The following is a 16,358-nucleotide window of genomic DNA, read 5'->3' as shown; positions in this document are numbered from 1 at the left end:
AGGACCTCCACTAGGAACTTTGGGTCCCTGACTGGTTTTGGGAACCCCTTTCTTAAGTTTGTGATGTGTAACTGTAAAGAGATTGGGGGGCATTTATTATGGCCTTTCAAATGGAAAACTGGTGGTGTTTTTTTCCTCTCTGAGCCTCTTGCACCTGAATTTATGAAGTGTAGACATCATAATATTGGTGCTTTCCAACACTCTCAACTTGTTCTATTTTTGGGCGCAAAATTTTGGCGCCGCTTGTGAACCCACCAGTTTAATGGATACCTTACCAGAACCAAGATTACTGCATAGAAACATCAAATGGATCGAGATAACTACATGGATTCAGGGCCAGAACCTAGAAAACTACATAGGACCAGTAGGTTAATAAGACAGACTGCCTTACACTGCACCAGATGTATCAGTATCTGATGCTGGATGATAAATATGTTGTAGTATTGTCTTCATGAAGTTACCCTTCATAGGATAACATAACAGAGAGACACAGCACAGGGGAGATGCTGCAGAAAGGTGAGCTCATGAGTCTCACCAGCCCTTACTGTGAATCTGGTGATCAACACATAATGGAGCAGATTTATAAAAAGTGCCCTAAGGTTAGACAATGCAGAGTTAGACTAGACAGTCTTATTCTACACTAGACTCATATCTGTCTGGTGCTGGATGATATATCTGGTGCAGCATATGACTGTCTAGTCATACAGACAAGTCACAGTCTAACTCCCATGTGCATCCCCATGATAGACATGTCACAGTGCCCCCAACAGATGACATTAGTCACAGTGCCCCACACAGTATCCAGGTCATAGTGCCCACAATAGTAACCTAGTCACACTGCTCCCCACAGTAGGAAAATCAGTAGCCAATTCACAGTAACCAAGTAACAGTCCCCTAGAGTAGCCTAGCCCCTCAGTAAGCTTTCTGTTGTTTTATATACAATTTATAAAGCATTCAAAATAAGCATTTCAGACCATGATCTATGTGAATTTAATATAACTTTTAATGAAGGCAGAAAACAAGCTTAGTCTAAACTTCAGTATTCTGTTTGATCACAGTAAATCTCACAAAATTTGTATGAAAGATGGTAGACGTTGCTTGGAAAGGGCTAGCCAGCGACCCGTCCTTCTTTTGAGGCTCCTCACCAATTTTGCCAAATTCTTAAGAGCCCTCTTTTACTGGTGACTTCTCAAGATTGTCCTCAGTAGAGGGAGGATTGTCCTCTGGTGTAGATGCCGCCTCATCCTGCAGGTGATCAGTTATCCGAGAAATGTAAAGGAAAAGAAAATTTGACTAAAATATAAAATGCTAATTATATGATCAAAAAGTACTATAAACAAGGAAAATTACATAGTCCCCAACATCCATAGTGACTTTAAGGAACACAATTTTGAATGTAAATATGACCTTTTAATCTCCTCCCTGCACAACTGGTCTTGATATGAGACAAAACTAGTCTTCACATTATTTTTTTACTAAGAACAAAACATAAAAACCCAAAACATTACAACACAATAAAGAAACATAAAATAGCACAAAACACACAACCAAAAAACCAAAATAAAATAAAATAAATGTACATACAAACAAGGCAGACAAATGTCACAAAAGCCCAGAAAAGGAAGACAATGAAGAAATATGGTCAAAAACATAAATGAAACTTAAAAAGTGTAATACAATCCCAGGGTCTAGCATGTTCCTGGGGACAGAGCTTTATAGCCACATCTGCCACATGACTTATTTCAGACAGTCAAAGAACTCTGGCCTCCATTTAGCACATATTGGGGCAGATTTATCAAGCAGTCTGAAAGTCAGAATATTTCCAGTTGCCCATGGCAACCAATCACAGCTCAGCTTTCATTTCACCAGTGCTCATGAATATTTTAAAGGGGAGCTGTGATTGGTTGCCATGGGCAATTGGAAATATTCTGACTTTCAGACACTTGATAAATCTGCCCCATTATGTATGGGGCTAGGATTGTTGATCTCTCTTTATATAGTCAGGACATTCTAGCAATCTCCTTCACTGCACAACTTCTCATTCAAATTGCCAAACTAGAAAAATCTAGGCCACAAATCATGTGGGATAAACTAACTACTAAATGCAAAAACGGACCGCAAACTAATAACATATGTTGGATGCCTGTTGTTTTTATATTTGCACAGACTTGAATTGGACAGCATGAGATGCAAACACACGCATGAATAGGAACTGCTTCAAAATGTGCACATCTGCAACACGGTTCATACTAGGGGCCATGAAAACAATGACCATAAGCATGACACCATAGAGATCATGAGGACGTCAGCAAGCCTTAGAAAAAACAGCTAGCACATGCCCAAGAACAACGTACGTGTGCCTGAGGTCTTAGGTTGCAAAAGCTTGTAACTTGACTTTTCAGCAACAGAAAGCTTAGCAAAGGACTCTACAGGCAGCCCCCGGGTTACATACAAGATAGGGTCCATAGGTTTGTTCTTAAGTTGAATTTGTATGAAAGTCAAACTGTATATTTTATAATTGTAGTACTAGACAATTTTTTTTTTTTGCCCCACTGACAATTGGGGTTTCAAATTATTTTGCTGTATTAAAAATACATACTATAAATTACAAAAAAAGCCTTATTTCCACTTTTAACCCCAAATAAAACTCAAAATAAAAAAAATATGAAAACTTTTATTAAGTTTTAACTAGCCCTATGTGTCCCGGAAAAAATGCTGCAAAAGAGGAAGCACGCAAAAAAAAAGATATTACGGTCCTTAAACTGGCAAGTATGAAAAACTGCCCGGTCAGTAAATCCCCTTCAGGCCGCGTCATTAAAGGGAACCTGTCACCATGAGACCCATTTTTAGCACTCCCCCCAGAGCATAGTAAATACTCTGCCAAAGTGTTTTTGTATTAAAAATTGGTTTTACAGAAAAAAAAGAGTAAATGTGCCCCAAAGTCTTTAATAAATGTAGTCGAATGTTAGCTAGATGAAGAGAAGTAGTATTCTTGAAAAAGCAGGTAACAAATTATACAACAGTAAAGACATTTTCCCTTTTCCATTTTTCCATTTCCTAGGCATGTGCTAGGCTAAGTTTCCACCAGCAGTCACACATTTGGTGCTGCTGATGCTGTTGCGCCATGCACTACATTATATTACTACCCTTCAATATCTTTCAACTGTATTAAAGTCCAATACAGTTTAAAGCACCAGCGATATGAGTCTGCCTCTGGCCTTTCCCATGTTTTGCCTCTCACTGGATCAAATATACAATATAATAGGCTATACCAGGGTATATGCATTTTATGAGCCTTGCATCCTATGAAACTGTGTTAATATTTTTCTCTTACACCCCAACATTCCTTTCTTTCTGAGACATTATTAAAGAGGACCTGTCACCCGAATAATCCCGATTCATAAGTGGTGGTCCGAGGAGGTGGTGACAGCAGCTTGAAGCCTACCAGTCACCGCCGGCATATGGTGTGGGTGGTCCGGGGGAGTAGCTAAGAAGAGAGGAGTGCTTCGGACCACACCCTCATGAATACGCCAGTTACGCTGTAACCTTTGTGCGGCGGGCTATGTAGTGCAGTGTTTGCCAGCTTTATCACTATGTTCCGATAAAGCTAGCGATTTAACACTGTTATTACTGGGGTATGGCTAGGGAGCAGCTGACTATAGTGAGCAGCTCCTAAAGGGATTATTCGGGTGACAGCCCTTTAAAGTATGGCAGTATATGGGGATTTTCAACTCCTACATTACATTGTGCAATTACCAATGGGTTAAAACGACACAGCCTCGGGTCTTCAGAAGACCAGAGGCTGTCATAGCAATGGATCACCGCTCCCGATGACAACACGGGAGCGAAATCTTCGGCAAGATGGCAGGAATCTTTTTGAAGCCTCTGGAAGCTTTGCCAAGATAAAACCCGCGATCGGGGGTTACTGTTACCAGTAAGACTCTGCAGCAATATGCCAGGATTACCTCATCTTTTAGCTTCTGACACCATCATTTTTTTTTTTAAAAAGGCTTTAAAAAATATGCATATGAGCCTGGCGGTTCCATAGCTGTTAATGGAGCCCCTCATTTGGATAATTATAAAGCCTTTTTTCTTAAATACAAGGACATAAAAACCTTAAAAAAGGGGGCACGCACCAGCAGCATTGATTCTGGTGTTCCTTTCAAACTTTTATAAGCACCAGACTAGAATTCAAGTATTCTGAAAAAAAAAATAGTTTTAATGGATTAATTGTTCTAGTTTTTTATATAAGATATTGTAGCCTGCTGTAGTTGGAGTGGTTGCCCACCTCAGACAGGTAAAGGGAGCAGGTACACAAAGGGATTCACCTTGCATCTTGCAATACTTTTGCAACATCCCCGACTGGGGCATAGCCTTTTCTTGGTGGACTGGAGGCAGCCAGGACCCAGAATACCGTAGTGGCTGGCTAGTGAGCCCTTGTGACATCATCACAGGTCCTGCAGCCTCAGGGAGTATTATTCTCCCGGGGGCTAGGACCTGCAGGGGAAAGTAATGCACACATTGTCATCACGATCTGTGTCCTGAGGACACAGATCGGGATGAGAGAGGGAGGAATGCCCGAGCAATGTGGCAAATGTTCTGTTGACCCAGGGAGACTTGGGGCTCCAGCCAAAAACTCGGAGCCCTGGATCTTTTGACCTGGCGACACCCCTGAGTATACGTTTTTGTGTGAACGCATCTTTGACAGAAACGTACATTTATCTTTTCATTACAGATCAATAGGTTTGACCTGCACTAAATGCAGTTTGCCTGTGTATAGTACAGAGGGCGCCAGATTCAGGACTTCTGTCGCATGTTCTGCATGAATCTGGCGCCCTCACCAACTTCTTTTAGTGCACCTTTAACATAAGGTGTGCAACATAATTCTGTCAGACTTTGCATGATAAATCTGGTGCATGGTCAGACTGAGCACCGGCACGCCCCTATGATACCTAGTGCAGCTGCACCACAAAAGGGTTATGTGCGACACAATTGTGGTGCAGACACTTCTTAAATACCTGTGCCAGCAGTTTGCAAAAAACTGGCACACAGCCCTTAGTAAATGTGTCCCACTGTAATTTATTCTATTCTACCCACATCTGAATTTATTACAAGCAAAACAGATGTTATATCTTATTTATTAAGCATTTTCAGAATAACTATACAAACTGCTGAAGCATACTGTGAATTTCATATACCGTAAGTGAATGGAGCAGTGAAGGAGCATGATCACCAATACTCTTTGCTGATTCAGAAACCAATATTATCTTTTCAAAATGTAATATAATTATTTAAACAAATTGTTGTTAACTCGGAATTCATTGTCCGTAAAATAGCCTTTCATTCGAATAATGAACAATTAAATTATGGATCATGCCTGATTGCACAAAATACTGCCCAGCAATAGTCTGAGCATGAAACTTGCTGTGACTGGATGCCACATAATGAATACACTGCAATGCAGTGAAAAGCTACATGAGGCAGTTAATGAGGAGCTGTTTGGAGAATGGCTGGTTTACAATAATTCCACATTGCCCCGGGGAATAAAGTAAAACGTCAATGTAGATATCATTATAACTTTAATACAAGCACCCTAAATTTATCAAAATTCAATGATATATTGTGGAAAGTAAAGTGGACAATAACACAAGTAAACCAACAGAAAGTTGATGTAGCTTGTATTAATAATAGCGAGGCAATGAAAGGATGTCAATATATACAGAGGACAGTTTTTTTCTGTTTATGGATGGGACAGCAGGAAAAACATGGAAAATGTTCCCTGAAAGAATTATATACCCTAGTATAAGCCTAGTTTTTCAGCACAAAATTTGTGCTCAAAAACCCTAACTCGGCTTATACTCGAGTCAACTAAAGACATAAAGACAAAACTCACCTTTCTGACGTCACCCATAGGTCCTCTTCTGTCTGAGACAGTCTGAGACAGAAGAGGACCTATGGGGGACGTCGGAAAGATGAGTACAGTGTCGGGCAGGCTGTATGCTACAGGGGTTGGGCAGGCTGTATGCTACAGGGGCTGGCAGACTATATACTGGGAGGCTGTAACCAATGCATTTCCCACCCTCGGCTTATACTCAAGTCAATAGGTTTTCCCAGTTTTTTGTGTTGAAATTATACTCGAGTATATACGGTATGTATTTTCTTCCGGCGTAAGGTATGTGTATTAAGTCAAAATAAGCTACAGCAGACTCCTGATACAACTGGCGCATTTAACTCTGATTTAATAATTGTGATTTGCTGTTTCAAAGCAGAAAGATACCCATATTTTGTTGCTCAACATTTACTTTCCAGAGTTATAGCATTTTCTTTTCTGAAGCTACTTGTCAAAAACCTTCCTCAGCAGCAGTGAAGTGGATGGAGACTAACCACTTTTTTTTTTTTTGCCCTAAACAAGACATTGCCCTAAACATTGACATAGTTCCCATGATACCTTGTATTTTCTCAGTGAGATCTTAAAAAGTAAATCCAAGGAGCTTAGTATAGTGTGGACGTCCAAGATCTATACAGTGACTAGCCTGTCAGCTTTCATCACAAGGAGGAAGATGGAATAAGTAGTAGAAAACAGCAGTGAAATAAAAACATGAAGTGTAGTCAGTACTTTTTTACTTTGTGAGAAGTAAGGTTTGACCACTTAGGGAAGTAGTGGAGATGAATCAACGATAAAGCTTGAGGTGCAGAGAAAGGCAGAGAAAGTTATGCAGACTCACAGTTTGGGATGGAGCAACCAATAGGACACGGGAGCCCTTCTCCTCAAGGCTCTCTAGTCCATACATTTTTTTGTGTAAACAAACTACAGTTTCAAGGAGATAATCATCACAGACTGAAGATTCAACAATTGTATGGACAAGTTAAACTGAGAAGGATAGCAAAAAAAAATTGGTGGACATATAGTACTTTACGTAATGAAAGTAATATGCTAAATTATCCTATATGACTGCTTCAGTAGATATAGCACATCTGGTTAGCTGTGATGTTTTAAGGGAATCTTGACTGAGGTGAAATTAGAGACTTGTGGTCCCAAAGGCTGAGAGACAGGGAAACCTCCAGATACCTCTCTGGGAGTCTTTCCCTTGTCTCCCCTCTTTGGCTTTTCGTTCACTTAATATAGTGATAGATAACCTACTACAGTTATTAGTCTGGTATATCTACCTAGCACACTTATAATAGTATATAATATGTGTGTTAAAATGTATCCATGTATGTAAACTGCTTATTATTTATAGCAACATATAGTTAATTCTAGTTTTCCAGTGGTTTGCCCCGTCTAAATATGGCCACCGCGGGTTCAGGCTACGCATGACCAAAATTGTCTGTACGACACATTGACTGTTCCCATAAGGGCTGCTATAAGATGCATGCACTTATAGCGCATGCAAGGGAACCTGTCATCAGAAATTGGCCTAATAAACCACTAGCAGTACTGATCTGGACCGGGGCTAAATGCAACAGGTTCTCAGGCATCTAAGGGCCAATCGCCTATATGCAAAACTTGAGAAGTGCCAGTTCCACCAGAAGAGTCTTCCGTTCCTCGGGTATATAATTTCTGACAAGGGTCTACAAATGGATCCCTCCAAAATGTCTGCGGTTCTCCACTGGCCTCGCCCAGTTGGACTACAAGCTATACAGAGATTCCTAGGCTTCAATAACTACTACCGGCAGTTCATACCACATTTCTTCTCCCTCGTGTCACCTTTTGTGGCATTAACAAAGAAAAATGCTGACCCTATACTCTGGCCTCCGGGGGCTGAAGAAGCAATTTCTAAATTGAAGTCTGCCTTTGCCTCTGCTCCTGTTCTCGTGCGGCCTGATACAGAGAAACCATTCCAGCTTGAGGTTGACGCTTTCTCTGTAGGAGCTGGAGCCGTCCTCACCCAGAAAGGGCCCAATGGTCGAATGCTCACCCGTGGTTTCTTTTCAAAGAGTTTTCTGCTATGGAGAGGAATTACTCCATAGGTGATCGGGAGCTTCTGGCCATACAACTTGCCTTGGAGGAGTAGCGTTATCTGCTGGAGGGAGCTCTTTATCCGGTCTGTATCTTCACAAATCACAAGAACCTCCTATAGCTCCAGACCGCCCAGCATCTCAATCCTCGACAGGCTCGTTGGTCCCTCTTCTGCTGCCATTTCTATTTTATGATACACTTCCGTCCAGCAGAGAAGAATGTTAAGATCGATGCTCTCTCTTGTGCCACTGATGTTATTGCGGAAGAATCGGCTCCTTGTCATATTGTTCCTCTAGAATGAATGGTTGTGGACGCTCCTGTGGATATGCGGCAACTTCCTCCGGGCAAGACTTATGTTCGACCTGCTCTTCGGAAGAAGATACTAACTTGGGGATATTGCTCTCGTGTGGCTGGGCACCCTTAGGTGCAGGGGTCTGCCACTCTCATATCTCGTTACTACTGGTGGCCAGATCTGGTCAAGGACAATAGAGATTTTGTGAGTTCCTGAGCTTCCTGTGCCCGTAACCAGTCAACACGCCTTAAGCCAGCAGGTCTGCTTCTGCCGTTGTCGATACCCAGTTGCCCGTGGACTCACATAGCCATGGATTTTTTCACAGATCTGACTTCTTTGTCTGGGAATTCCATCATCTGGGTGGTAACTGACAGGTTTTCTAAGATGTCTCATTTTGTTCCGTTGCCAGGTCTTCCGTCAGCTCCTCGTCTGGCCAGTCTGTTCTTCCTCCATATCTTCCAGCTACATGGACTCCCTCTGCACATAGTCTCAGACCGTGGAGTCCAGTTTGTCTCCAGATTCTGGCGTTCACTCTGCAATCAACTGCAAGTCAAGCTGGACTTCTCCTCCAGATACCATCCTCAGTCTAACGTGCAATTGGAGAGAGTCAACCAGACTTTGGGCGGCTATCTACAGCACTTTGTCTCTGCTCGACAGGCCGATTGGTCCTCCCTCTTACCTTTGGCGGAATTTTCTTATAATTCTATAGACTCTGAATCTGCCGGTGCTGCTCCCTTCTTTATTGTCTACGGACAACTTCCATGCCCACCTCTTCCTCTTGCCGTTCGTACCTGCTGTAAAGGAACTGTTACAGGATCTTAAATCCATCTGGGAGCAAACTCATCATTCTCTACTTCGGGCATCTGCCCGCACCAAAACTCAGACCGACAGTCTTCTCTCCAGGGGATAAAGTTTGGCTGTCCTCCAGGTATGTCCATCTGAAGATCCCCGGCTACAACCTCAGTCCTTGTTTTCTGGGTCCATTCGAGGTACTTAAGCACATCAATCCTGTGGCATACAAGCTTTGCCTCCCTTCCACCATGCGCATCCCTAACTCATTCCATGTCTCCCTCCTGAAACCGATCATCTTAAATCGTTTCTCCCGGTTCTCCTGGCAAAAAGCTCCTCCTGCTCCTGTGGCTGATTTCACCAATGGCTATGAAGACAAAGAGGTCCTGGACATGAAATCGATTAGAGGGAGACAGTACTTTCTCGTTGACTGGAAGGGGTTCGGGCCGGAGGAGAGATCATGGGAACCCGAGGACAACAGTCTTGACCGTGCTCTTCTGCAAAGATTCCTCCAGTCCAAAAAGAGGGAGAGGCCGAAGGGGGGGGACTGTCACGGGTGACCCTGCAGCCCGGGATATGTGTTCCCCAGCTTCTGAACTCACCTGTCCAGGCTCCACCAGTGATCCCTGTAATGTCCGCTCTCTGGCGCGCCCACGCTCCCGCGTCCTAGAGCACATGTGTGCTGGCTCTGTAAAATTTAAAGGCCCAGCGTGCCGCTAATTGGCACTGGCCAGCTGCCTGCCCTAATAAATTCCAGTCCCTTTCTGTGTTCCCTGTCAGATATTTGTGCTTCCATGCCTGAGAGAAAGCTGCATTCCAAGCCTTATGTGTTTATTCAGATTTCCCATTGTGACCTCGATTCCGTTCCTGACTCCGAACCTGTGCTGCCTGTCTTGACCTCCTACCTGTCCCTGACCATTCTTAATTGCATTGATACCTCCTATGATCAGTAAATCTCCTTGTTTATGCATTTGTGTAATTCTGAGCATTTTGCAAGAAAAGCTGGATTGCCTACGGAAATCCTTCCTATGGAAAGGCCTGCTCTAGTGTGTTTAAAGTTTGCAGAATTACAGACCTGTGCCATACCTCCTGAGGCTTGAGCACATCACATTAGGTAACAAGAAATAACAGAATACTACTTGGCTTGTGGGGGAAAAAAAATCAAACAGGCTTAAAAAGCCACAACATGACATTCAATGATGTTCAATAACACATCCCAGTAAGCAGCAGGCAATTAAATTTGATCATCTCTGTCATCAGTTTATCCGTGGTCCCTAAGAGTTTAATGTGTCTAGCTATTGTGCTCTATCCTCTGCCCATTCCCTACCCATTTTCTAGCACTGTTTAGCGGAGCTTGGAGCTTTGCGACGGGGACAGGTCTTGCTGTGGAGGGCTCTCAACTAAGGACGATTAAAAGTTGCTGTGGTCTGAGTGTGACTGCCTTGTGGGGTATCTGACAAACCACCAGCTTCAGCATCGTTGCCCTCCAGATGCAGTGATGTGGGGCCTGAAGAGCTGGGCCTAGAAGGTAAGTACTGGCTTCTCGCTTTCTGAGCCGTCAGTGTGGTGTGTTGTGCTGCAGAAGGCCAGAGCATAAACTGATTGGCTCACGCGCCGGAGAAAAGTAAAATTCCAACAAATTGACTGGCCGGCCCCTGTTGTTTAACTTCTTCTCCTGATCCTGGTTTTGGTCTGGATCTGGTTTAACGCAAGATGTGCTGTTTAGAAGTCTACAGCATCCACCTACTACCCGATATACCTTTATAGGTAGAATCGTGGTGGTAGGTTCCCTTTAAGCAAAATCTTTGTCGCGGGTGCACCCGTGTTTACCTCCTGTGGCACAGGCCTGGCACGGTCCTGAGTCGTGGGTGCCCCCATGATCCATGTTGCGGATCGCGGGTGCACCCGTGCTCCGATATGTGCGCCCCCTTTCCCGGACCCGCAGCTTACCTTTCCGAGTTCCTGATACCTGGCTCCTGGCTCTGTTCCCACTCCTGCTCGCGGACTGCGCGCCCGACTCTTCAGAAATTTAAAGGGCCAGCGTCCTGCTTAGTGGCGCTGGCATTCCCGGCTAAGCTATATAGCCTGGCGACTCCCAGCATCCCCTGCCGGATCTTCAGATCATTCTGCTGAAGAGAAAGCCTCCTGAGCATTTCCAGATGCCTCCGTGATTTCTGAGCATTTCCAGACGCCTCCGTGTTCCCGTGGTATCCTGTAGTGGTCCGGTTATCCTGTGGCGGTTCGGTTATCCTGTGGCGGTCCGGTTATCCTGTGGTTTTTTGAGGTCCTGCCAGCCATCCTTCTGAGGTGCTGCCAGCCGTCCTTCTGAGGTCCTGCCAGCCGTCCTTCTGAGGTCCTGCCAGCCGTCCTTCCCAGGTCCTGCCAGCCATCCTTCTGAGGTCCTGCCATCGTGAGGTCCTGCCATCCCAAGGTCCTGCCATCCTGAGGTTCAGCCATCCCGAGCTCTTGCCATCCCATGGTCCCGCCTTCCCATGGTCCTGTGTTCCCATGATCCAGCCTTCCCGTGTCCCTACCTTGGCTGCCATCGCGTGCCTAGTCGCACCCGTGGAGCGACCTGGTGGCTCCTCGCTGCAGCAAGATCATCCCGCTTTGCGGCGGGCTCTGGCGAAAACCAGGAGTCCACTTAGACTCCGCTCCCGGGTTGAGGCTAGCATCATTATGCCCTGCAGTGGTCCAGGGAGTCCACAGACTTTAGCCCCAGAGACTCTTCCCGCACCCCAGTGCGTGACAGTAAGATCCGGCCATGGAATCCACCAAGGTCTTGTATCCTGCTAAAGCCCTAGACTGTGCTTAGGACCCACACCAGCTACTGAGTGACCTTCCCAGCCGTATTGCCCAGCAGTCTCAAGAGATTGCTACCCAAAAAGAACTACTGGACAAACTCGCTGCCACCTTTCGCTGGACGATTGCCTCCCAGCAGCAGGCTCCCGCAACTCTACCTCCTGCTGCTTCAGTTACCCCCCTATGTTTTCGGGCAGTAGAGACTGTACCTGAAAATTTTTTGCCTGACAAATTTGATGGCAAACCCAACCAGTGCTCGCAACACCTTGACCGGATGTCCTCCCAGTTCCCCACCGAACGCTCTAAGGTGGCGTTCGTCTACTGTTTGCTCTCTGGAGAGGCCCTGCCCTGACTCCGCAGCTTCCCAGAGCTGCTCCAGTGACTCTGCAGCTTCCCATAGCTGCTCCAGTGGCTTTGCAGCTCCCCAGAGCTGCTCCAGTGACTCTGCAGCTTCCCAGAGCTGCTCCAGTGACTTCGCAGCTTCCCAGAGCTGCTCCAGTGACTCTGCAGCTTCCCAGTGCTGCTCCAGTGACTCCGCAGCTTCCCAGTGCTGCTCCAGTGACTCCGCAGCTTCCCAGAGCTGCTCCAGTGACACCGCAGCTTGCCAGTGCTGCTCCAGTGACTCCGCAGCTTTCCAGAGCTGCTCCAGTGACTCCGCAGCTTTGCAGAGGGGCTCCATTGACTCCACAGCTTCCCAGAGCTGCTCCAGTGGCTCTGCAGCTTCCTAGAGCTGCTCCAGTGACTCCGCAGCTTCCCAGTGCTGCTCCAGTGACTCCGCAGCTTTCCAGAGCTGCTCCAGTGACTCCGCAGCTTCCCAGAGCTGCTCCATTGACTCCACAGCTTCCCAGAGCTGCTCCAGTGACTCTGCAGCTTCCTAGAGCTGCTCCAGTGACTCTGCAGCTTCCCAGTGCTGCTCCAGTGGTGCCTCAGCCTCCGCAGCTTGCCAGTGCTGCTCCAGCAGTGCCCCAGCCTCCACAGCTTGCCAGTGCTGCTCCAGCGGCTCTCCGGAAGTCACCCCAGCCTCCACAGCTTGCCAGAGCTGCTCCGGCTTTTCCAGAAGCCGCTCCGTTGACTCCGCAGATTCCCATGGCTGCTCTGGCCTCCACTGAGGCCGCTCCAGAGTCTCCACCAGCCTCCCCTGAGGCCGCTCCAGAGTCTCCACCGGCTTCCCCTGAGGCCGCTCCAGAGTCTCCACGGCCTCCCCTGAGGCAGCTCCAGAGTCTCCACCAGCCTCCCTTGAGGCCCCTCCAAAGTCTCCACCGGCCTCCCCTGAGGCCGCTCCGGTGTGCCAGGAGCCGCCCCAGCCTGTGGCATCCCAAGAGTCACCCCAGCCTGCAGCTGTTCCATGCCAGGTCCAAGCCTTCATCACCAAGAAGAATTGAAGGAGGCGAATGAATGGCTCTTGGCTACAGTCCCAGTCCTGCTCGCGGACTAGGCCGCGCGCGCCCCTTCAGGAATTTAGAGGTCCATCGTCCTCCTTATTGGTGCTGGCATTCCCGGCTCAGCTATGTAGCCTGGCGACTCCCAGTATCCCCTGCCAGATCTTCAGATCATTCTGCTGAAGAGAAAGCCTCTTGAGCGTTTCCAGATGCCTCTGTGATTCCTGAGTGTTTCCCGTGTTCCTGTGGTGTTCCTGTGGTGTTTTCGTGTTCCTGTGGTGTTCCCATGCTCCTGTGGCAGTCCCGTAATCCTGTGGCGGTCCCGTAATCCTGTGGCGGTCCAGTAATCCTGTGGCGGTCCGGTAATCCTGTGGCGGTCCGGTTATCCTGTGGCAGTCAGGTTATCCTGTGGCGGTCCGGTTATCCTGTGACGGTCCGGTTATCCTGTGACGGTCCGTCTATCCTGTGGCGGTCCGGTTATCCTGTGGTCTTCCGAGGTCCTGCCAGCCATCCTTCCGAGGTCCTGCCATCCCGAGGTCCTGCCATCCTGAGGTCCTGCCATCCCGAGGTCCTGCCATCCCGTGGTCCTGCCTTCCCGTGGTCCAGCTGCCACACCGTGACAATGCGTGACAATCGTAGGTTGTGGAAGTGTGTTATCTGGGTGTGTAGAGTGCTTGGGAGTAGATTTAGCATAAAGACACCACTTGCATAGGTGCGCAGAGCTTATGCGCTAAATTGTGAGGACTCCCTAACATAAGTGTACCCCGTGACTGAACTCAAGTGTGGGGGTTCATCCCATAGTACATATTTTCATTCCAATTCTGACTTTTAATTTGATTGATAAAGACTACCTCTAGGAGGAAGATACTTTACATTTAGAAAGCATTAGACTGTTACTTCTCCTGGGAGTAAAAAGCTCCAGAATTATTTTTTTGTATAGTGCTAAAGGGCATGGGGCAGGGTATGGACTTACCTCATTCTGATGGTCATTTTGTCACATCAAGTTAACATGATGTGACGTTTGTGATTGTAGCATTATATTCTACTATGGGCTTTATATTAGCTTTAGACTACCTTTTTGACATACCGTATATACTCGTGTATAAGCCGAGTTTTTCAGCACATAAAATGTGCTGAAAAACGTCCCCTCGGCTTATACACGAGTCAATACTTGTAAAAAAAAATAATTTAAAATGGACTAAAAAAAAATAAACTATTTACTCACCCTCCGGTGGCCCCCGATGTCATTGCGGCTCCTCTTCTGGCTTCCTGGCTCCTCTTCTTGCTTCCGCGGCGCCTAGTATGACGTCAGCAGCGTCATACTAGGCGCCGCACGGGAGAGAACAGTTGCGGCGCCCAACGGGATGTTAAAGAAGACAGAAGATGGCGCGGAAGCAAGAAGAGGAGCCGGGAAGCCAGAAGAGGAGCCGCAATGACATCGGGGGAGCAGCGCTGCGCATCGGGACCACCGGAGGGTGAGTATATAGTTTTGGTTTTTTTTTATTCTGGGCTGTTTGACTGTATACTACTGGGGGCATGCTGTATATTACTGGGGGGCAGGCTGGGGTAGCTGTATACTACTGGGGGCATGCTGTATACTACTGGGGGCAGGCTGGGGTGACTGTATACTACTGGGGGGCTGTATACTACTGGGGGCAAGCTGGGGTGGCTGTATACTACTGGGGGCAGGCTGGGGTGGCTGTATACAACTGGGGGCAGGCTGGGGTGGCTGTATACTACTGGGGGCATGCTATATACTACTGGGGGCAGGCTGGGGTGGCTGTATACTACTGGGGGCAGCCTGGGGTGGCTGTATACTACTGGGGGCAAGCTGTGGTGGCTGTATACTACTGGGGGCAAGCTGGGGTGGCTGTATACTACTGGGGGCAGGCTGGGGTGGCTGTATACTACTGGGGGCAGGCTGGGGTGGCTGTATACTACTGGGGGCAGGCTGGGGTGGCTGTATACAACTGGAGGCAGGCTGGGGTGGCTGTATACAACTGGAGGCAGGCTGGGGTGGCTGTATACTACTGGGGGCAGGCTGGGGTGGCTGTATACTACTGGAGGCAGGCTGTTTACTACTGGGGGCAGGCTGTATACTACTGGGGGCAGGCTGTATACTACTGGGGGCAGGCTGGGGCAGGCTGTATACTACTGGAGGCAGGCTGTTTACTACTGGGGGCAGGCTGTATACTACTGGGGGCAGGCTGTATACTACTGGGGGCAGGCTGGGGCAGGCTGTATACTACTGGGGGCAGGCTGTATACTACTGGGGGCAAGCTGTATATTATAGGGGGCTGGCTGGCTATATACTTGGCTGGGTCTGTGACCAATGCATTTCCCACCCTCGGCTTATACTCGAGTCAATAGGTTTTCCCAGTTTTTGGTGGTAAAATTAGGGGTCTCAGCTTATACTCCGGTCGGCTTATACTCGAGTATATACGGTAATTCCTTACTTCCTTTGGGGTATTTATGAACCATCCACAGTCAGGGGTAGCACAAAGCATCTCCTGATGCTCCCTTTGAGAGCTCTAAAGGTTGAATGAGCAGTGAAGCTATGATGGCTGCCACCACAGCCAGGTCCTTTATGAAGTCATGGTTCCAGCTGCCAATGAGCTTTATTTTGACAAGTGCAGCGTTCTGTTTTATGCAAATAAAGCTTCCCAGACAAACAAGTGCCAGCAAAAGCCCCTAAGTGAAAAACAACTGCTGACCAAATCATAAATTAAGCACAAACCAGTTGTACAGATGTCTCTTTTCATACTTATTAACCGTTATTAATAATTTTATATGTATATGTATCTATATTGTAAAATGACGAGGTAGGAGAAGCACTCACCTCAATCTGATGGTCATTTTGTCATATGCAGATAACACGAAAGCATGTTTATGCTTTTAGCATTATGTTATGCTATGGGCTTAACATCAACCTTTTTGGAATAGCTCATTAATCCTCCTGGAGTTTCCATGAACCCACAGTTATAGCACATACCATGTCCTGATTAAAGATGAGTAGGCTGGGTGAAATTCTAAAGGTTCGGCCGAATTTCAAGACAAAATCCATCTCTGGACCCAGACTTTAGGCCGAACTTTGACTGTTATCAGGGCGGCTTAGGTCAGGGACTACCTTGTATGC

The 16,358-nt window shown here is 46.9% G+C and overlaps 1 long non-coding RNA gene across 1 annotated transcript; it reads right to left on the bottom strand.

Moving 5' to 3' along the window:
- Positions 1-1,017: 1,017 nt before the first annotated feature.
- Positions 1,018-15,755, bottom strand: LOC140134062 (uncharacterized). The gene is made up of 3 exons (XR_011856060.1): positions 15,679-15,755; positions 4,137-4,200; positions 1,018-1,245 (listed from the first exon to the last, which is right to left on the bottom strand). It is a non-coding gene; the product is annotated as an uncharacterized lncRNA (long non-coding RNA).
- Positions 15,756-16,358: the final 603 nt, after the last annotated feature.

Source organism: Engystomops pustulosus, chromosome 5 (genome assembly GCF_040894005.1).
Source record: "Engystomops pustulosus chromosome 5, aEngPut4.maternal, whole genome shotgun sequence".
In the NCBI taxonomy this organism is placed as follows: Eukaryota; Metazoa; Chordata; class Amphibia; order Anura; family Leptodactylidae; genus Engystomops; species Engystomops pustulosus.
This window is presented reverse-complemented; position numbering and strand designations above follow the sequence as displayed.